Source organism: Sminthopsis crassicaudata, chromosome 3 (assembly GCF_048593235.1).
Source record: "Sminthopsis crassicaudata isolate SCR6 chromosome 3, ASM4859323v1, whole genome shotgun sequence".
Taxonomy (NCBI): domain Eukaryota; kingdom Metazoa; phylum Chordata; class Mammalia; order Dasyuromorphia; family Dasyuridae; genus Sminthopsis; species Sminthopsis crassicaudata.
In genome coordinates this window covers 100,045,383-100,068,803 of record NC_133619.1, presented here as the reverse complement: position 1 = coordinate 100,068,803, position 23,421 = coordinate 100,045,383, and the positions used below count along the sequence as shown (strand labels likewise).

The window sequence follows — 23,421 nt, the reverse complement described above, 5'->3', positions numbered from 1 at the left end:
ATAAAAAGTAGCATTCTTTTTTTTGCTCAAGACTTTTCAATTTCTTTGCTTTAATTAAGAAGGAAATTTTCTCTGCACATGAATTTGGAGTTCAGCACTCCTATAGCGTTATGGCTAGTGTTTTCTCTCCACCACTGTCTCTCACAATGATTTCTTTCTGTTATCCTGCTAAGAATGTAGTAATCTATAAACATGCCCATTGAATCCATATACTCCTTCTGCAATCTGATCTGTCTATTTAATTTCTCTGAAGAGAAGAGCATTCTTTATTTTAAAATCACCAGTGGAAGACACTGTTTGTCTTCTCAAAAAATCACCTCAAGATGCAAAGGAGAATGACAAAAATAAATCACTTGAAATTTTAAATGCCAAGAGATTGATTCAAATTTCTGACATCCAAACAGCATAATTATGACTCGCCTAATAAATGTTAAATGATAAAACATAGTCTATTTTTAAAATATAAGAGCTAATCAAAGTTTAATACTAAAGCAAATGTAGATGAACACATTTTCAAGAGTAAATACTATGTTAAATAATACCCTGATATCCAATTTTCAGGATAAGTAATTGTTATGTTTCCTAGAAGAATTTTTTAATGGTCACCTATTTTATCTAAAAATGTGAAAGTAATATTACAAACTTTACAATGGAAGATTAAAATATGCTTATTCACACCCATGAGTTTCATGGACCCAGTCCTCCTGTAGATGGAAGAGCAGAGAAATGCATCATTAAAAATAGTGTTTGTCCAGGAAGGAAGGGAAAAATGGTCATCAGATTCTTCATTTGTGCAAACCCTATTTATGTCCACTTTGTAACTATGAATAATGATATATAATTGCAGGTTTGAAATGTCTGTCTAATTAAGGTATAAATAGCTTCTTGGCATTCTCTTCCTTTTCTGCATAAGGTATTTGGGAGGGCTTTGGATTCATAAATGCATGAAAGAAGCAATGCAGTCTTTGTATCTTAACTTAAATGATACTATTTTAAATTTTATTTTATTTTGTTTTATACTTAAAGGCTAAGGAGGTGGAGATTTTACTTGGACTCCTGGTTTTTGGTAAAAAGGTGTACAGAGAATTTTGATAATGCTTTTCTTTATTAAAGGCAGGGTAATCAGGTGATGGGATAGAGTATGATATGTAGAAATAATTATGATGTAAAAACCAAAAATCAACAATAATACTTTTTAAAAAAATAATAATGTATGATACAGTGTCAAGCTGATTTCTAATGGAATTCAAATAACTGATTTATTTCCCTTTCCTTTGCCAGAGAACATTATTAACACAGATTCAAATTAAAGCAGAGAAATCCAAAGGAAAGCTTGATATGTAAGCAAAAGGCAGCAAATTTTCCATGTAAGATTAAAGTTTTATCTTGGTCGGACTTAGGAATCTATTGTCTTTTTAATTGAAGATTATTTCAAAGGCTGTCTAATGAATACAAAATCAATCCATTTTTTTTTCTATGATGAGTGATATATATTCATTTTTGAAATAGAGCCTGGGCCATTTTCTCTTTTCATTTCAAGGACATTTTAGACATCTGTACAATTCGGTCTTTTATTATAATTTCATGCTGGTAAAGTACAAAGGATTGCCTATGTCAATAACAGACCATTCAGGCGCAAAGACAAAACTTTAATAAGCCACTGATGATATATCTTATTTTTTTAAAGACAAAACTAATGTGTGTTTAATATGCTAACCCTTTCTTTTGTTAACTGATCCACTGTAGCTCTTTCTTCAGTGAATTCCATGAGAAATGTTGTCCTTTTTTGCCATCAAACCATCTTCTTTTCAGACAGTCACTTTCAACTGATCATCTATGAAAAGTTATCAGTGTTTTGCAGTGCTTTCTGGGGGAAAAATTATTCTGGTCTGATTTGTCTGCTAAGCAATAGTGCATAATTTATTGTTTTTCAAGTGGAAGGAGAAGATGACCACACTGGCGAATTTACTTTGCTCTATAAATCTAGGTAATTAAACACTAATTGGTCATCCTAGTGATGTGACATAAAGTCTTGATAGCCTTTCTGGCAAGCCTGGAAGCTGCAGAATTCTACATTGTCAATTTCTCTGATTGGAATTCATCATCTTAGGATTTAACTAAAGCTTTTGAAGAATTTCAAGTGACTTTTTATTTGAATAAAGAATTTTTTTGTCACCATACTCCTCCATGAACTTATGATTTAAAAAAAATAGGAGTATAATTTAAAGGATAAATGATTAGCTCACTGGAAAAGCACTGAGTTCAAAAGAAAATTTCTACCTATAACTAGATAATTCATGAATCCAACAATTCAACTCAGCAAGTATTTATTAAAGAACTAAGAAACTAAAGGATATAAAAAGATAAATAATACAGATTTTCCATAGTTAGGAATCTTACACAGATTGGAACAAGGATGAGAAAGGAACAAGAGAAGTATATACTATAAAGCTATAATTTAAGATACATAATGATAACTAAGACAAGAAATATACAAATATTTTGTTCTAGGGTTTCAAAGAAACTAAATATTACTTTTGGTTGGGTGAATTAAACTTAATAAATGATACTTAAACTGAACTTTATAACAACAACAACATTTATATAGTACTTTAACAAAGTGCTTTATAAAATTCTTGTTTTATCCTCACAAATACCCTGGGAAGTAGGTGCTATTATTATCTTCACTTTTTAGAGAAAAAAAAAAAAAAAAAACTGGGGCAGAAATTAAATGATTTGTCCCAGGGTCTAATAGCTAGAGTATATGAGAATGGATTTGAACTCATTTTATTTTTGAAGAATGAGTAAAATTTTAATTGTTTTATAGCTAGAGGAAACAGAATATGCAAAAGCTAAAAAAACAAAGGCAAAGAGCATCTTAGAACAATAAAAAAAAAAAAAAGAAAAACAATCAAAGAATGTTAAAGCTGAAAGGACTTTAAAGATTCAGATTAACAGGGGGCTGAAATTTGTGAAAAAATAATAATCATAACAATTCCTTTAGTTCCAGTTAATTAATATAGTTTTAAAATTTACATTATACCTCTTATCTCATTTGAGCTTCTCTGTATGATATAAATATGCCAGGTAGTCCTAATTTATAGATGAGGAAAATGAGGGTGGGATGGGGTTAATTAATGTATCTAACATAAAATTGTGAGTGGAGAAGTCAAGGACTCAAATGTTTTGTAGTACTTTTTTCACTAAAGTATGTTGTTTCTCAAAGGAACTATAGAAGATATATGCCACATTTTGGAGGATCTTGAAAAGAAATATTTTTAATCTTTGAATGGTATTGTTATTCATTCTTTTCTCACATCCCCAACACTGAGCCAAGAAAAGCTTCTCACTGATATTTCCAGACTCTCCTTCACTACCATTATTAAGAATTCTTTCCTTTGAAGTTACCATCTCTCTCTATTAGAACCTGGTTCAAACATTGTTGCTAGCTTCACTTTTTAGAACCCTTTTCTATGTTGTCTTGCCCCATTAGAACATAAGTTGCATAAAGGCAGAAACTGTTTTACTTGCTTATATGTATTCCACTTCAAGAACCCACAGAAAGGTCACACCTTCAATTTCATCATCTTCCATAACTATGCCACTTTCGTGATCCTAAAATCTAAAATACCACTCTATAATTAGTTCCTGTATTTCCAACTCATCCATCTTCTGCCTCAATATCCATAAATTTATCTTCATCACATTCCATCACCCCTACTCTGGCTTCACAATTTCACTTCATAGCTTTGAAGTATTAGTTGGTTTATTCAACTACGTATTGCCCTCTACTCTCAAATGTTTCCCACCATGTGCTTTTTCTCTTTCTACTTCCTTGCTGATGAACTTCATTGCAGAAAATCATTCAATACTGACTAAAAGTCTTTTTAGTCTTCACTATGATATGCTTCCCACAATAATTGTTGCAAATTTCTCTTATCTCCTTTATTGTTCCAGTTTTTTCTTCTTTCCTCTTTGTCTGCTTACTCAAACTAAACATGCATTCAGGTTTCCCCTATTCTTTTTTTTAATTTTTAAAAATTTTATTTATTTTTTGTATTAATTTTATAATTATAACTTTTTTTTACAGTACATATGCATGGGTAATTTTTTACAACATTATCACTTGCACTCACTTCTGTCCCAACTTTTCCCCTCCTTCCCTCCACCCCTCCCCTAGATGGCAGGCAGACCCATGCATGTTAAATGTTATAGTATATCCTGGATACAATATATGTGTGCAGAAACGAATTTCTTGTTGCATAGGAAGAATTGGATTCAGAAGGTAAAAATAACCTGGGAAGAAAAACAAAAATGCAAACAGTTTACACTCATTTCCCAGTGTTCCTTCTCTGGGTGTAGCTGACTCTGTCCATCATTGATCAATTGGAACTGAATTAGATCTTCTCTATGTTGAAGATATCCACTTCCATCAGACTACATTCTCATATAATATCATTGTTGAAGTGTATAATGATCTCCTGGTTCTGCTCATTTCACTCAGCATCAGTGCATGTAAGTCTCTCCAAGCCTCTCTCTATTCATCCTACTAGTCATTTCTTACAGAGCAATAATATTCCATAACATTTAAATTATGGTATATGAATGTTATGGAATATTATTGTTCCATAAGGATTCCCCTACTCTAACCATTTTTATCATTCTATGTTCCCTATGCTTCTATTTGTCTCCAAAAAAGAGGTCATCTTTCTTAATTCCATTTCCCTTATCTTCTCCAGAAGCTGGCCTATCAATCATCATCTGTCTCATCTTCTGTCTTTTCATATCTATAGACTTTCACCACAACCCCTATATTCATGTTCAAATCTCCTCATACTTAAAAAGAGAACCCTTCACCTAGAACTGCCATTTCCCTTTAACTACTGTATCATATCCATTTTTACTTGTACAGCCATAGTTCTAGACAGATCACCTATGCATCCTACTTCCTGAATTCTCAATCACTTTTCAACTTCTTTCATTCTGGTTTCTAACCTCACCATATACTTTAAACTGATAAATGTGATTGTCTTAAATACTTAAGTCAATGGCCCTTTATCAGTATTTAATTCTCCCTGAGATGTCAGAACTATCAACCACTAAACCCCCAGGATACTTACTTATTCCTGAGCTTTAAGAACACTACTCCCTTCTTATTATTTTCCCAGTTTCATTTCTCATCAGGCTCCTTGATTAAAATACCTTCCATCTCCCACCAGTTGGAGAGTCTGGATTGGATCATTTTTTCTTCTTCTTCTTCTTCTTCTTCTTTTTTTTTTTTTTTTTAATATTCTCTGTGAGGTTAAAAGATATAGTGGTATAGTGAATCTAACTTTATATTTGAAGACTGAAAGACCTGTATTCAAATCCACCTTAGATATTTTCTAGCTGTATGATCCCAAGTAAGTAACAAACTAAGCTTCAGTTTCTACCTTTCTAAAATAAAGGGATTAAACTATATGACTTCTAAAGTCTCTTCTAGCCTGAAATCTATGATTTTATTATCTAAATAACAAAGTGATTTTCCTAAAATGAAGTTGTGGCTATCTCACTTCTATATTTGGTGTACTCTTAGTGGTTCTTTATTATCTCTAGAATCAAATTATAAATTTGTTTGCCATTTCTACAACCTGGGCCTGTTTGACCTTAACAGCCTTAATAAACATTTCTCTCCATCCTGCACTTTATGACTGTGTCAAACTGAATCACCCACTCTAAGAATTGGCATAGTTTCTCAAGGGAACCCTGTGCATTAGGAAACTCATTTTATTTTGTTTTATTTTTCTTTCTCAGTTTCATTTCTTCCTGTTCCATTTAAAATCCAAGCTCTTAAATATATGCTAGCCCCTGCCTCTCTGCCTTTACAATAATTTAGTCCCTATTTTTATAATGAATTTCCCCATCTACTTTACCTTTTAGAAAACTTAGCTTCCATCAAAGTTATATAAAGCCTTCCCTGACTTGAACAGTAGTTAGTATCTTCCTCCCAAAAGTATGTTGTGGCTATTTAATATATATTGCAAACTCAATGTTCTTTGTGCTTTTCTGTTCTATCTCATCACATAGTTGTTTGTTATTAGAAAACGTAAACTCAGGCTTATGTTGGAGCTAAATCATACTGGTTTCTGAGCTGAATGTTAAATTTTCAGTGAATATTTATACTTCAGAAATTGGCAAATGCTACCAATAACAATTTAATTTATTTTTGATTAATTAATTTTCTTGATTGTTTAGAGTAAATAAAAGTAATGGAGTAAATTATAATCCTTGTTAAACTTAAAAATGTGTTGTGTGCACAAATTTTTCGGATGTAGTTGTTAAATATTAACTATTATACCCTTGGGTAGAGCTCTGAATATTAATCCCTTGCCAAAAAGTTTTCAGCCATTCTTAAGTCCTGAAGGATAAAATTCCTAACTAAGGTTGTTAAATTCTCCACAATCTGCTTCTATCCTGTCTCTTCTTACTTATTTGATAATATTATATATTTTAGTCAAAGTAGATTACTAGTGGATCCCAAGATGCAGCATTAGTTTTTGTTCAGCGTTGCTTAATGACAGAATGTCATTTCTCCTCAACTCTATCTCTCTAAGACTCTACTTTTTGAAGAACTTATCTTTATCTTGCTTTTGTTGTTTGTCCTTCATTCTCGAAGAAGACCATGATGCCATGCATTCAAGTGAATTAGATTTAAATGAGTGATAATGGGGCAAAGTCCCCTGCCTCATTTTCCCCTCCCAGAACTATATGGGTCCAGTGGCCACATATATATATATATCCCCTTGTAGTATTGTGTGTGTGTGTGTGTGTGTGTGTGTGTGTGTGTGTGTGTGTGTGTGTGTGTGAAAGCATTTTTCTAGGTCCCTTTTGCCCCACAACTGTGGACTGTGTTTAGAGGTTGATGCTACCTTGTTAATGAGGCATGAAATTCCCTTAAAAAGGTTAATTCTTTGAAATAGTAAAAAGTCACCTCACTCAGTATGCTTGTTTTCTCTTTGACACTACACTGAGACATGAATGATTGATTGATTGATTGATGGTCGTAGTCATTCATATGCCCTTGAGTTTGGGCTTTAAATGGAACCAGAAGAAACAAAGTTGAAAGGATAGAAAAAGAAACCACTTCCCTGTTACACAAAACTGACTACAGGGAACTATTATGTCCAATTGGTTTCTCTTTGTCTACCTCCTAGATCTTATTCTCATAGTTTCTTTTTTTGTCCTCTTTTAAAGGCTAAGCCAAATCTTTGTTCAAATAAAAATTGTGCAGTCCTTTATATATTATATAAGGGTGCCTCTCTGTATCCTGGCCTGAAGTGAAACAAAAACAAATAAAAAATACCCAAATGATTTTAGAATATTCTTTCAATATTAAAAAGATATCATGATTTGAACAAAGAATATAAAGATTGTTCCTGGTGATTGTTCTGAGTTCTTATTGACAAACTGATGAGAACTTTATACTGGCATCTTAGATCTCTTAAAAAAAAAGTCCACATTGCCTCACCAATGAGAATTCTATTCCAGAACTGATGATTTCTCTTTAATAAGATCTATAATTTCTTTGATGAGGTTAATTCCTGGATAGAGAGTTATTGTCTTGTTCTCCTTACCCTCTTGACACCTTATTGATAATTATTGATGATTCCAAACTAGTTCCTACAACTGAGAAAGATTTGGCTCTTTAACTCTGTCTGGGTTGGAGAAGATAATATTCATTATTTTTTTAAACATGAGTTTTTATCTGACCTTAGTCCTAGTTTTGCAAGTTTAGATCACAGATTAGGCTGGAACTATTTACATCCTGTCCATGAAATATTTATTGCAAGTAAGTCCTTAAAGATCTCATCTTCCTCACAGTTATGGGGAAACAAAACATCATTTGCTTTTATAACAAAGCCTTTTACAATCTGTCCTTCTACATTTCCAGTCTTTTTATACTTTACTCCCTGCCATGTCCTCTTCAACCCAGTGATGCTGCCCTCTTTGCTGTTCCAAGAATAAGACATTCCATCTCTCATTCTGGATATTTTCTCTAGTTGTCCTCCATGTTTGGAATCTTTTAAATGCTCATTTCTATCTACTTGTTTCCTTAGATTCCTTTAAATCACATATAAAGTCTTCACTTCTATAAGAAGAGTTTTCCAAACTCTCTTAATTTCAGTGCCTACTCTTTTTTATTTCTTATCATATATATAATTCAGTTGCACATATGTGTTTGCTTATTGTCTCTTCCATTAGATTATAATCTCCTTGAGGACAGGGGCTATCTCCTGTCTTTTTTGTATCTTTAACCCTTAACATGGTGCCTGAAATACAGTAACTGTTTATTGACTGACAAAAGTGGTTCAAAGGACTTTATTAGGCTGCCTCAAGGGTTCAAGACAAAAAGATTACAAAGCCCTGTTTTGACAATTGTATTAGCTGGAGAATTTTGTTATCCAAAAACTGTAGTAAAAGCAAACAATAAGGAGTGATGAGATATACCTGGATCAGCAGATTAGATCTTGGTCAAAGAGTCATGAACCTAGCAAATAATTCCTGGATCAAACATTACTGAATTTGAAAAATAGCAAAGTACCTTTGTGGGAAATATATGGACAGTGCGGGTCCAGGACAGTTGGGGTTCATGCTTGACCAATCCTGAATTCTTTTCCTTTAATTGACAAGGGGAAAATGTCCATCCTGAGGGTGTCAATGTAGGTTAGGTTCATGGTAAGTGGGGTTCACTGAAGAAGTAAGTTCCTTAATTTTAGCAACCCCAATTTTGATCTCTTTTAGGGGGCACCACCTAGAATAATTCAATAAATATGGGAGGTTCTATGAGTCTCAATAAGGTAGAGTTTGCTGCAGAGCAAGGGAGAATTTGTTTTAAATGTTTATGATCTTAGGTATGAATCCTTTCAATTATTTTTTTCTGAATAAAATAAATCCTTCCATATTTAAGTTCTTATTAATTTTAATGTTTGCTTACATGGAAACTAAAGGTTATTTCCTTTTTGATGTAGAGTCCCCACAGATGGGCCAAATAATTCTGGGTCAGAAACACAAAGCCAAAAGAAACAGGAGAATATCCTTAAAATTTAAAACTAATCAGTGTAAACCAGAGCTTTTGTTGTGTTCTAATGATTACTTTTTTGTGTTCATGGTATTTTCCACTCCAAAATAATGTAACCTCCTTATTTGCTGGGACTGTTTTATTTTTGTTCTTGTATTCCAAGCTCCTATCACCATGTCTGGAATGTAGCAGATTTAGAAAATATTTAATGAGTAGAATTAAGTCAAATTTATTCTTCCACAGATAGTCAACATGTAATTTTTTTTTCCTAGTTTTCACAACTTATTTTTTTTCCATCAATTTTCAAACACTATATCTTTCTGGACAATTTTCAAGTGAACAATGCAAAACAATCAATGACTAATGAAGGTCAGCTATACCAATCACCTTGCAACTCATCCTCTTAATCACTTAGATGTAAATCAAATGATTTTCAGAAATGTTAGTGACACTTTGTCAAAAACTAATTGACTATAAACACTGACAGAGCTTATCTCATTTTTTGTCCCTCCTGTTTAATTACTTTTCTTTGACATCTTAGACTTTCTTGAGATTCTTCCTTGCTGTCATGTAAACACATTCTCTCCCTTTCAGATCCTGAATCTTAAAATGAAAGATTTTTTGCATATTCTCTTTTATGTCTGAACTTTCATTTAATGAGCTAATCCCAACTAGCAACACATTATAATAAAATGTTTGGAAAGTAGAATTAAGGTTAAATTTATAATAATGAGGAAGATTATCTTAGATGCTCACCATTAGCTCTGTTGTGAATATCCCCTGGTTCAGTAAAGCATGTAGATTTTTCACCACACAGCATAATTTATTATTAGGCTCAGTTGGCTTAGTGTGTTCACATCTCTCTAAATCTATTTCTGTGGAATCCATCAATATTCTGTGTAAGTGCTCTGAAAAATACATTGACTGAAAATTGAATATGAAGATAAGGGGGAATACCTTATCTTACTTCTCCATCAATTATGTTAATGTCATAGAGAAAAGGGAGCACCAAATATATATATATATACACATATTCTGGATTTGGTTCTCCAAGTTCCAGCTAAGAGTTCTTTTTTCTAAGATGACCTTCTAGATATAAATGTCATGTTATTTATAATATAGATAGAAATAAGGAGAAGGTATAACTATTGACATGCTGTCATAAAAAGATGTATACTTCTATGAGCTTAAGTCATGGTTATAGGTCAGAGGCAGAAAACATGTTAACTTAATTCTCAAAGAATAAGTTTGAAGTACTGTGGATACTCAAGAACATGTATAGTTTTAAGAGGATATGGGGTATGTTCAGGGAAGATTAGTGCCTTTGAGTGAGGGCTGCTTTCCACAAAAAACTGATTTCCACCTTTCCTGATCTATCTAATTCTTACCTGTGGTTTCCTGGTAAATTATTTCATCAGATAGGCTAAACCAGGTTGAGGTAACCAAGAGGTATCAAAGACTATAGTGAGTTGGGGTGGGGGATGTCTATCCCAAGCATGTGAAGACTTCCTCTGGTGGAATGGCAGATGAGAACAATTTGTTCCAATGGCTATCAAGGTAGCTAAAGTGGATGTTGTGGAGCACTTAAGGCTTGGTTAGACATCAAAGACAATAAGGTTAAGGTTAACCATTGCATCTCAAGTCATCACTAGTCATCTTGGCAGTCCTGTCACTAGATAGTGATGACTCTGGAAGAAACAGTGAAGTTGATGACTTTATGCAACTCTGCCTTACTTAAATCCGCTTTATGCATGAATTAAAATACTATTTTACCAATGGTTTCAAGAAGAATTTAAACAAATGTATGAATGATCAGTAATGGCTCACTGAAAAAAGAAGTTATAGAATTAAGAAATATATTCAATGTACTTTTGGGAACGTTATTAAAATACCTTTTTAATAGAATTTTGGGTGGTATGTATCACTGAGTACACCCTGGAAATTATTAGTGGTTGGCATACTATTAATTTCCATTCTATGTGTACATTTTCTTTCTCTCTTCATCATTTTCATTATTTCTTTTACTATTTTTCCACTCAGACACTTACTAAATATGAAATTGAGCAAGTCACTTACCTTCTGTCTGCCTTAGTTTCCTCAATTATAAAATGAAGATAATAGTAGCACATGAGAGTAGAGTTATTGTGAAGATGTGGGATAATATTTGTAAAGCGCTTTTCAAACTAAAGACTATATAAATGCTAGTTTATCATTGTTGTTATTATTGTTATTATTCTTCTTTCCTCTGTTGTTCCCTTTTAAATGCCTATTCTTACCCCTTTCTTTTGGACCTTATTGCTTTCAGGAACATTGTTTAGAATTTCAGCTATCACTCAGACTTTTGAATTTGTTCATCTTGTACTTACCCTTATACCATTTGCAGAACCATCATCCTTTAAATGATCACCTCTTTCATTACTTCATAAATTCAGCATGAAGCAGCATTGTATCATAGACAGAGTACTTGAAATTGGAGTCAAGATGACTTTTATTGAATCATGCCTCAGATATTCTCTAACTGAGCAAATAACTAAACTTCTTTGAACCAGTTTTCTCACCTGTAACATAAGAAGAGTTTGAGTTCGAGGACCTCTAATGTTAGGTCTAAATTTGTTTTTTGCTTTTTTTGTTTTATTTTGTTTTTATCTTATGCTTTACTAAGGAATTAAGTGGGAGGGAAAAGAATTAAGCACTTATATATCATCTACTATGTGCCAGGCACTATGCTAAGAAATTTTACAAATATTATCTCATTTAGTCTTCATGACAACTCTAGAAGATAGTTCTATTGTCATCATTATGTAGTTGAGAGATATGAAATGATTTGTGTAGAGTCACACACAGTGGAAGCCAAATTTTAAACTAGATTTTCTTGAATCCAATCCCAAAACTTTCTCAATTCTACCACCAGCTCCCTATTTACAATTAATAAATTATATATGCAGCTTATGAGACTAAAAAATGGAATGGAGCAAAAAGTAGTTGAAGTTGATCATAGAATGAATCTTTCCCCAGGCCTCTCTCTGCAGGGACTTTATCTTGTACCTGAAGATATATCCAATTAGTTAGTTTGGGAAAGGGGATCTTGTACCTGTCTTACTTTCTTTTCTTCCTTCTTCTTCTTTCATCCATACTACCTGTGGCCCCTATCTCTATTTTTGGGTGGTCTATCAAAGAAATGTAACTTTTGGTAACATATTTTGTATCCTGGGACTTGGTGACTAGATTTTGCTTTTTTATTTTGTTTTTAATTTTCTATTTTTCTATTTATTTTTCAAATAGCTGGGACAATTTACTCTTTGTTGCACTTTTCCTTTATGATTCCTTAAAATATAACCATGAAAAAACAGGCATTTAAAAAGCCCATGTAATTCAAATGAAGCTACTTGACTTTGTCTTTAAATGCACATGACTCTGGCTTTCATTGGATAGCCAATAATACACCCCAGTCCAAGTCTTCTTTGCTCAGGATTTGATAGCTTAGAGTGGGTACAAATAGAAATTTTCTTTTCTATTCCATCAGAAATTCTGTCCTCCCAGATTGATATTTTTGTGATGGTAAACTAGGCCATCTTTTAGGTGTTGCTTCAGATAATCTGAGACTTGGGAAAGTTCTTTATTGAAAAAGATCACCAATTGCAGCCTAAATCATCACCAGTCCCCTAAATTCCATTAACTCTTTTTAATTTTTTTTTTATTATAGCTTTTTATTTACAAGATATATGCATGGGTAATTGTTAGGATTCTTAGATTGTGCTAAGTCACTGGAATGAATAGAGACAATAATTGTCTAATTTAGCAAGGTTCAGTACGATTGATCTGATCCTACAAGGAGATGTTATGGGCCAGAACTTGAAACAAGGTACTGAGTAGAATTGAGGAGACAATGGTTAAATCTAATTTAGCATTGATTTAATCCTACAACAAATCCTACAACAATAGTTTCCTCATGATATAATGATTGGTGTATACTCAGTGTGGGACTGGAGAAGCTCTCAGAACTTCAAGAGAATTTCAGGGGATTTTGGGAGATTCACAAGTAGGGTTGACTTCCAGGAGAATCACAAGGCAGAAACGTACAAGCCCACTCTCTGGGAGGAGATTCAGAGTCAAGATTCATTCCTACTTCCATGTTTGTACAGGCTGGACACATTCGGACAAGAGCTCTTGGGAGCCAAGGAGAGACGAAGGCCTCCAGAAAACTAGCCTAACCTTAAGTGAAGGAGAAAAGATTTTGGAAGAGACAATAAAGGACTTTAACTTCTGGCTGCATTTGGGACTATTGAAACTGAACTGAAACTAAGGCTGTCTCCAGAAGCTCCCCAAGAAACCTGCTCACAGAGAACCAATCGTAATTTAAAGAAAAAGAGCATTACAGGTAATTTTTCAGCATTGACAATTGCAAAACCTTTTGCTCCAATTTTTCCCCTCCTTTCCCTCACCCTCTCCCCGAGATGGCAAGTAGATCAATAATGTTAACTATGTTAAAGTACAAATTAAATACAATATATATATATATATATATATATATATATATATATATATATATATATATATATATATATATATATATATATATTTCCATACAATTATTTTGCTGTACAAAAAGAATCAGACTTTGAAATAGTGTATATTTAGCCTGTGAAGGAAATCCAAAATGCAGATGGACAAAAATAGAGGGATTGGGAATTCTATGTAGTGGTTCATAATCATCTCCCAGAATTCTTTCGCTGCATGTAGCTGGTTCAGTTCATTACTGCTCTATTGACACTGATTTGGTTCATCTCATTGTTGAAGAGGGCCTCGTCCATCAGAATTGATCATCATACAGTATTGTTTTTGAAGTATATAATCTCCTGTTTCTGATCATTTCACTCAACATCAAAAATGCCATTAACTCTTAAGGATAAATTGAAGATGATGACTCACTTTAATTTATTTCCAAAGCAACACATCACCCTTGTGATGTCATTGCTCTTCTTAGAGAATGTATGGTGAATAACACTGAGGTTGGACTACCTGGTCTCTAAAGTCCTTTCTAGCTTTAGATGTCAAATTCTATGGCTTTATGACCTTGTATACACATGCAGCAAAGTCCAGCACCATTTCTAGGATACTAATTTCAACAAAAATTATGGAACTTATTTCCTCTCTAAGCCTAACTTCTCTTGAGGTGGTCAAGTCTTCATTCCAAATCTTGGTCAGTGATACCTTCTTGGCAATGTTACAGTACTCATTATTAGCTTTCTGACCATAACATTCCTAATTAGAGCTTCATCAGTGCCTTAAGGGTTGTCTGGTCTGAGCTGCATGTCTGATAGAACAAAGATCATTTGAAGGTGAGTGTAAAATAAGTCTGTTCCATAAAGAAGTACACTCTAGACTATCCTTTAATTGATTTCTTGAGCTGGTAAGCATGAGAAAAAAGAGAGCAATGACTTTAAGAAGTCTTGTTCTGTAAGATAAGCACACATCAGCTATTAAAATATAAAATGTAAATAAATCAAGACCAGAATAATGTAAAAAAAGAACATGTAGAAATATTTTTTACAAGCTAACTGGCTCCTCAAATTAGCTAATTTACCTTATTTGTTTTTAAGTGGAGGCATGGCAGTGCCACCTCCAACCTAGAGAATCAGATTTCTCTCTCTATGCCAGCCTTGCAAATAAAGTGCGCCATCAGCAGCACACTCGCTTATGCATATCCATTACTATACATTTGCTAGAGACCCTGACTCTGCAGTTGTGCTATATCACTGTGGCAAAGTGCTTTTTTTTTTTTTTATTAGAAAGGGATGGAAATTCCATTTAATAGAAATTTCTACTAATATTCATGCATTTCTGTAAGATTTCCAATTGCCAACATAATCAAAACTAACTTTTTCTTCCAATTTTATTTTAATCCAATAGCATAACTGTAGGCTAGAGATTCCTGCAGAAATGAAGTTATACCACAACACCACCTGGAAAGAATTATCAATCAATTATCCATTTTAAAATCTGATTTCTTTGAACACTCCCATGGTGAAGCCTGTAATTCCGGTCGCTTTGCCACAGATTACAACACACTGAATCAGTTTTCAAATATAAGACACAGATGGCTCCTTGTTCCATCCAATCTCTAGTTTCTTCCTCCTTGACTGGCTACATAGTCAATATGCATGGATTACAAATGGAGGCTTAAAATGTTCTTCAATCAGCCCAGGGCAAAAATAAGTCAAGGCTTCCTTTGAGACCTAAAAATTTTGTTGGCACAACTCTGTAGAGAGCAAACAGTACTCTGCTTTCTGAGAAAATGGGACTGGTGGTAATTGGTCACACATTAGCTAATATTTTTCACTGTTTGGTGAGTTCACAGTTTGGAATCTCATGAGGCTTATCCTTTATATTATTGGGAGGTAGTAAACTTTGGAAGAAGGATTTATGCAGTTCTTGTTAGATATAAATACATATACTTTTATACTAATTTCATACAAGAGTAAAAGTGTTACACATTTATCTCTGTGTCAACTTCTGTGATGTCTTATCACCTCAAGAATCAAAATATAAACTTTTCCACTTGAGGATTCAAAACTCTTCATAACTTGATCCAAATTTACTAGTCTAGTTTTATCACCCAATCTATACATATTTTTCTGCTTAACCAAACTAAATTTCTTATTGTTTCTCATATGTTACTCCATCTCCAACTGAGTGCCTTTGTAATGAGTGTTCCCCATATCTGGAAGACACTGTCTTCATCTCAATCTCTGAAAATAATAAGCTTCCTTCAAGAATCAAATGAAGCATCCTCTTCTACATGAAATCTTTCCTGATCCCTCCATATACAAGTCACCTCCTCCTCACCTTTAATGCATTATATCTATTTTGTATATATTGATGTATCTGAGCCCACCAAAAGAATGTAATTTCCTTGAGGACAGGGATTGTTTCATTTTGTCTTGAATTCTCAATGCTCAACACAGTGCTTCCCACATATTTCCATGGCTATTCAAGCCTTTCTCCTGTCACTACTTAAGCGTCCCCTGCATTGTTTATTCACAGCTGTCCAATACCCTGAACACAATCCCTGTGGATAATTAAACCTCCTAAAACTCATGGCCCCTAGTTTAGTCCTCTTTCCACTGCCTTAGATGCTTCATATATATATGCTTTATTGTCATTTGGTTACTCAGGTGAGGCACACACCAAGTAGGAACCTTTTTTATGTTTAACACCTTAGTTGTCAACCCTGGAGAACAGGAACTGGTTTTGTTTTTGCCTTTGTAGCCCCAAAATTTAGTTAGTGAATACTCAGTCAACCAACAAGTTATTTCTCTCAATCTATTTCCTTACATGGAAAACAAAAGGGATGGGATGAAAATTAAGTTTCCATCCAACTGTAAATCTGTGATTCTGTGAATGTTTAAAATGAAAAGTGGATAAGAAAAAGAATAATACCCATTCATTTCTAAAAAAAGAACAAAAAAGGAAAAGAAGAGGCTATGTCAAAAGGGATACTAGAAACTGTTAGGGCATTCTGCCCAGATATTGAACGGTGATGTTTGCAATCCTTGAGTAATGTTTATATCAGTAAAATGTGGCCTATATTGTGCTGTGATAATGCAATGTCCTAATTGCATTTCCCTCTGGGTCTCTTATTCTCTGTAATTTTAGCAACTAGTGCAAAGCTTGCTTACTATTTAAATAGCAAATTAAATGATCACAATAGACTAAATACTTCCTTCTGATACATATAACTAATGACTTAAAAAACAGGTTTTAAGCAAAGAATTAAAGCAAACAGTTGCTTTAGGGTGATATTTGCTCTGCAGCATGTGTAGTAACCTGATTTTTCTGACAAGTATTATGTACAAAATTTTAAATTAAGTAAATCTCATTCAGAATTATTTAAAAAGTTGAATCAATTCAATTTGTTTAAAAGGCTGTTTATTTTTTGTAACAGCTCTTTTTGTGGTGGCAAGGAATTAAAAATTAAATAGATGCCTATCAATTGGGGAATGACTAAATAAATTATAGTATATAAATGTAATGGAATATTATCTTTCTATGAGAAATGATGAGCAAGTAGATTTCAGAAAAGTCTGGAAAGACTTATGTGAACTAATGTTGAGTGAAGTGAGCAGAACCAACAAAACACTGTACACAATAAAAACAATATTATGTTATGATCAACTGTGATGATTGATCCAAGACAATTCCAATAGATTTGGTATGGAAAATGCCATCTGCAACCAGAGAGGGAACTATGGAGACTGAATGCAGTTTTAATCAAGTTTCATCTTTTTAAAAATTTGTTTTCTTTTCCTTTTTTGTGTTTTTTCTTTTTTGTTATGATTTTACTTTTACTATATGACTAATATGGAAATATGTTTTAAATAATTGTACATAAAATGATGTATATAACATATCAGCTTGCTTGCTGTCTTGGGGAAAGAGGAAGTTAATGGAGGGAGAGAGAAAAGAAAATTTGGAACTCAAAATCTTACAAAACTGTATGTTGAAAGCTATCTTTACATATAATTAGAATAATAAAATACTATTTTTAAAGTTTAGGACACAAGCATGAATGAATAAATGAAAAAGCATTTATTAAATACTTATAATGTAGAAGACACTATGCTAGATATTAAAGATACAAATACACAAAATGGAACCTCAAGGAGATTGCATTTTAATAGGGAAAAATTATTTGGGGATGAGTAGTAAGTAGGGAAGAGTACTTTGAGAGAGTTAGCCACAGGAATGGTGAATGGAGTCATCAGAGACTAGATCAACTTGCATTTGCAGTTGCAATGCCTGAATTGATTAATTTTTTCCCCTAGATTTAGAAGAATAGACTAGTATAGAAGAGGAAAAGTAAGCAACAGCATGGCAATTTGGGAGATGGTAAAATATCAAGTGAAGCATGACAAGAATACAACTACAGGTAGTGGGACTCATAAAACTGTCATCAGTGGAAGCAGGAGAATTCTGAAATTTGAAAAATTCACTATGGGCGAGGATTCTGGGAAGGTGGCAGAGTAGATCCATAAATTTCAAGCTTTCCCAGATTTTCCCCACAAATAGAACAAATTTTCACTATAAGGGGAAGACAGACTGGTGAAAAAATCAAGAAGACTTGTGTTAGATCAGGAGTCCTCCAGATACAATCTGAGAAGATCTGAAGAAAGGCTTCAGACAGGGGAATAACCTGTCTGAAGTGCAAATACCTCCAGGATAGCTCCAGGAAACATCAAGTAGGCCATCTATGTGTGACTGAAGCCTTAGTAGTATCCATAGAGACTCTCACCTCCCTGACTGTGGAGTTGGGGTTTGAGTCCAGAATGACTGAGCAAACCTTGACCAGGCCCAACTGTGCTGCAGGGATGTGGTAAGAAGGAACTAGCACCCTGTGAATGCAGAAGCAGTGAGGCAGAGGCACTGCTGGCTGTGGGTGCTTACAGGAGGGTAGAGCTCTTGGTTTGGGGTTCCTGGTCAGAGGAGAGAGTTGAAGGGAAGCTTGAGGCACCATTCTCCCACCCCATGATTAGAGGTGCTTACACAAATACCTCTTATTAAAAGGAAAAACGAATTGTCAAAGAAAAAAGAATCTTACCACTGAAACATATTATGGGAACAGGGACGAACAGGGTTAATCTTCAGAGGAGGATATTAGTAAAAAAAAAAAAAAAAAAAAAAAAAAGTTTCTACCCCAAAGAGTTGTAAAATGGTTACCCTGTATGGCAAGAATTTACAGAACTCAAGAAATAATTAAAAAATCAAATGAAAGACTTGAGGAAAAATTAAAATAAAATAAAATAAAATAAAATCATCCAAAAACAATAAGAAGCTTATGAAAAAAAAGAAGTTAGCAGATTAGAAAAGAGGTACAGAGTCTCAAAGATGAAAGCAATACTTTGAAAATTAGAAATGGGCAAGTGGAAGGCTGTGAAGCCATGAGAAACCAAGAAAAACAAAACAGATTATAACAAATGAGAAAATAGAACAGAATGTGAAACATCTTATAAGAAAATCAACAAATCTGGAGAACAGATCAAGAGTGGGAACCATAAGAATAATTGTACTTCCAGAAAGTTCTGACCAAAAAGAGAACCTTGACACAATAAGGCAGGAAATAATCCAAGAAAATTGTCCTCGAGTGATAGAACATGAGGGGAAAGTAGAAATAGAAAAACAATCCACCAATCATCACCTTAAAGAGATCCTTTGTAGAAAATACACAGGAATATTATTGCCAAATTTCAAATTATTCAAATATTCTGGAATTACAAATAGAATTGTACAAGACTTATCAGCATTTACAATAAAAGACCACAGGTCCTAGAATTATATCTACTGACAATCAGAAGAATAGGCGCATGGCCAAAAATATCATTTACAACAAAATTATCTATAATCTTGAATGAGAAAAAAATGGACCTTCAATGAACTTGCAGTTTTTTAGGACTTTCTCCGAACTAAACTTGAACTTAACAGAAAACTTAATATATAAGAGCCAATATAAAAAATAAATTTTAAGAAATTTAACATCGACAAATTGTTTAAAGTTTTATATATGCATATATATCTATATCTATCTATCTATCTATCTATCTATCTATCTATCTATATGTATGTATATAAGATTCACATCAACAATAGGATAGCTAAAAAGAAAGATTGGCAGAGTTGAGGTAAAAATAACAATCATGTTATACAAATGAGAACCAGAGGAAAAAAAGACACAGAAGCATTAGACAGGACTCATAGATCTGAAAACCTACTCACCTTGGGAATGGGTTCAATAAGTAACACAACATAAATACCATAAAGGGTATAGCACCCTCTATAATCTATAAAGAAATAAAGGGGGAAGAATGAGCAGATGGGGAAGCAAAAGGTGAGGGAAGAAGACAAAGGGAGGGATCTTTGGGTGAGGGAAGATTAAGTAATAGCAAAGCAAGTTATGGAGCAGAATTTAATTAAAGCAACAGCAAGGATAGGAAAGATGTGGGGGGGGTATGGGTGTGGGTGTGAATGTGTGTCTGCATCTATATATCCATATAGGTATATATAAATCTTTTCTTAAATGTAACTTGCTTGGGAGTGCAGAGGGGATGAAAGGGGAAAAGGAGGACTTGAATTCAGGTCTTTCTGGTTCAGAGGACAGTTACCCATTATACTTCTCATGACACAAATTTTAATTAACATGACATAATGTCCTCAGGCAGAAGCACCAAAAGGCTATGTGTAAAAACAAGCAGTGAGGATCACTTTAAATTAGCATTATTTATCTGTACTTGATTTACATTTTATATAAAGATTTACAAATGATTGCTTTCTAGCTATTTTATATTTCAACTAAAAATTTTATGTGTATTTAAGTATGTTAATCTTCACACAATTTATACATAAACATCAATTTAGTTCTTCTGTCCAATTTTTACTTTAGTCAAGATTTTTTATTAAACTATGTTAAATAGAAGGATAAAATCTTTAATGGGATTTTAAATAAAATTTTCATAGGTTTTGAAATGAGGTGCTAGATAACACCTGAGGAATCAAATCATCACAATGAGGAACTGAAAAAAGACTTACAATGACCAATATGCCAGTAACAACAATTAGATTTGAAATTTATACAATTGTGATGGACTTGGTTCTTTTCAACAATGTGGTGATTCAAGGTAATTCCAACAGACATCAGCATTCAGAGAGAAAATTCTGGAGCCAATTTGGGTCAAATTATAATATTTTCACCTTTTGGTTGTTGTTTATTTGCTTGTTTTTTTTTCCTTTCTTGTGTTTTTTCCCTCTTTGATCAGATTTTTTTTTGTACTGCATGACGAATATGGAAATGTGTTTAGAAAAATTGCATATATTTAATCTACAACAAAATGCTTGCTGTTTTGGGTAGGGAAGGAAGAAAAATTTGGAACACAAGGTTTTGCAAAGGTGAATAATGACTATTTAGAAAAAGAAAAAACTTTTAGTTATCTTTGTACAAACACCAGTCCCATATGTATAGATTTATATGTGTATATAATATATAATGTTTATATGTATATTATCTAAGTTAATTAATTTTCATTCCCATTTGATAACTTCATTTAGCTTTATCTTTTTTAATCATCATCACATCTTCAATTACATTTTACTCAACCAAATCTTTCTAGTACATAAACTATTGTTTTAAATATATTAAGTTCTTTTGGAAACAAGCTCAACTTTTACAGGGCCTCAGGGCATAATTTAGCAAATCACTAGTTGAACATATTAAACATCTGTTCATGTCTTTAAAATACTGGTTTTGATTTTACCCTTTCAGTCACTGCTTATTGATTTTCTTTAAAGTCAAGCTAGAACTTTAAAATTTAGTCACATCATTTCACCAAGACTTCCCAGGAGCCATGGGATATGAACCTTCCCAATTAAATACACACACACACACACACACACACACACACACACACACACACACACACACTTCCACTTAAAAGTTTATCTCTTAAGCTTCATTGTGGTAAGAAGGTGATTCTGAGCTCTCATGGGCTATATAGGAAAACTTTGTGGATAGATCCAGACATAAATTATTGTTTCATGTCCAAGAACCAATCTAGCTAGTTGGGAGAAGGTATCTCTCAGATCACTAAGATGGACTTTTCAGCTACAGTTCTCAAAGAACACCTACTTGGGAATAGAGAGCTACTATCACTGCCAGAACAGGGAAAATCTAGACTCATAGATTCTTGACAAATAAAAATTAGTCACCCATGTGCACATAATTTTTCCCATGAAGCATTTAAAAAAAGAGAATGAGAGAAAAAAGAGTATTTCCATAGTATTTCTATATTATCCAACAGTCTATTCTTTATGGAATAAATTTTTCTCTCAAGGAATTAAAGGTTTCATATCTTCCATATCTACCAAACTTTTTTTTCAGGTGAAATGTAATTCAAAGAAAAATATTCAGTATGGTAACTTTTATATTTTCTATAGCCAGTGAAACTTTTCTTTTTATTAAATATTTTCTTTGAACATGATTTTTATAAAATTCATTAAGCAGATCTTATGATAAACCTTATCACCATTGTCCTAGAAGAAAGTTAGTTTCTTTTTGATACCCTCAGACAATAAGTCAAAATTGCCATTGTTGCATTTTTCTGATAATCCTATAAATTTTTATGGCTGTTCTATTGCTTAGCATTTTCATGGTTATAGGTAGTTCTTGATCTACAATAGATTATTAAAATAGGATTACTTATCTTAAAGAATTCTTATATCATAGTGATCTGCATATAGGGACTCTATATGATTGAAAAAAGAATAGCGGCTTTCATGACTCCTTTGAATCAATAATCACTCCTTTTATCAGTAGATTGTAGTGTGTTGTATGTGTTTGTGGATATGTATGTGTCTATGTGTTTGTTTAAATGGCATTGTAAATTTCTCTTTATCATTAACCCATTTTAAAAATTCTTTTAAAAATGCAGTGATTGTGTACAAACAATGAAAGTTTAAAAAAATAATGATTTTTATTATTTGTTTTTATTACCCTAAGGAAATATCACTGATCCATTAGATTACAGACTTAGCTTGCTCATAGGTATCTTGGAGCTCAGGAAAGCAAAAAAAAGACCCATAAAAATCACTATTCTAATATCTTAAATGGAATCCTTTTAGGTACTGATATTTAGAAATGAATAAAAGAAAAAGACTATTTCCTAAAATGTCAGGTGTGCAGTTTGTGTTAGTCTGGGGCACCTTAGAACTCTACATTTGTCATCTGTCAGGCAGTGTTTTGCACTCGACTTCCCAATACAGTAGTGATAACATTTTACTAAGGATTAACCTCTCGGAAGATATCTTTGCACTTTTGCATGCCCACCTGATCCTAGGCATTTCAAAATGTTCAGGTTTTTATTGTTCTGAACTTTTATTTTTCAGAATAAATATTTTTACAATATGAACTTGATAGTCATTATTAAACATATACAGTTGCACACAAAAAGACAGAAAAAGATGATTATATTATAATCTACTATGTACAGCTTGTTTATTTGTTTTTAAGTATGCATCCAATTTACATGGTAGCAGCAACTTCTTGTCTATCTTTATGAATTTCCATCTGTTTTCTGGATTTTTTTTTAATTGATGTTCTTTTCTTTAGCACAGTAGATAGTGGGGGGCCTAGAATCAGGAATACCTGATTTCAAATCTGGTCTAAGACACTAACTGTGCAACCCTTGATAAGTCTGTCTGCTTTAGTTTCCTCAAATGTAAAGTAAGGATAACAATAACACTTTCCTGAACTTTTGTGAGAATAAAAGGTGTGAAGCATTTAGCATAATGTCTAACATATAGAAAGTACTTCTTAAATA

The 23,421-nt window shown here is 33.1% G+C and overlaps 1 long non-coding RNA gene across 1 annotated transcript in view; it reads left to right on the top strand.

The window, feature by feature from the left end:
- The window catches only part of LOC141564883 (uncharacterized), a 235,703-nt gene that overhangs the window by 126,484 nt on the left and 85,798 nt on the right, over nucleotides 1-23,421 (top strand). Inside the window, exon 3 of the long non-coding RNA XR_012488777.1 lies at nucleotides 13,201-13,436. This is a non-coding gene — a long non-coding RNA (uncharacterized LOC141564883). The remainder of the gene's footprint in view (nucleotides 1-13,200; nucleotides 13,437-23,421) is intronic.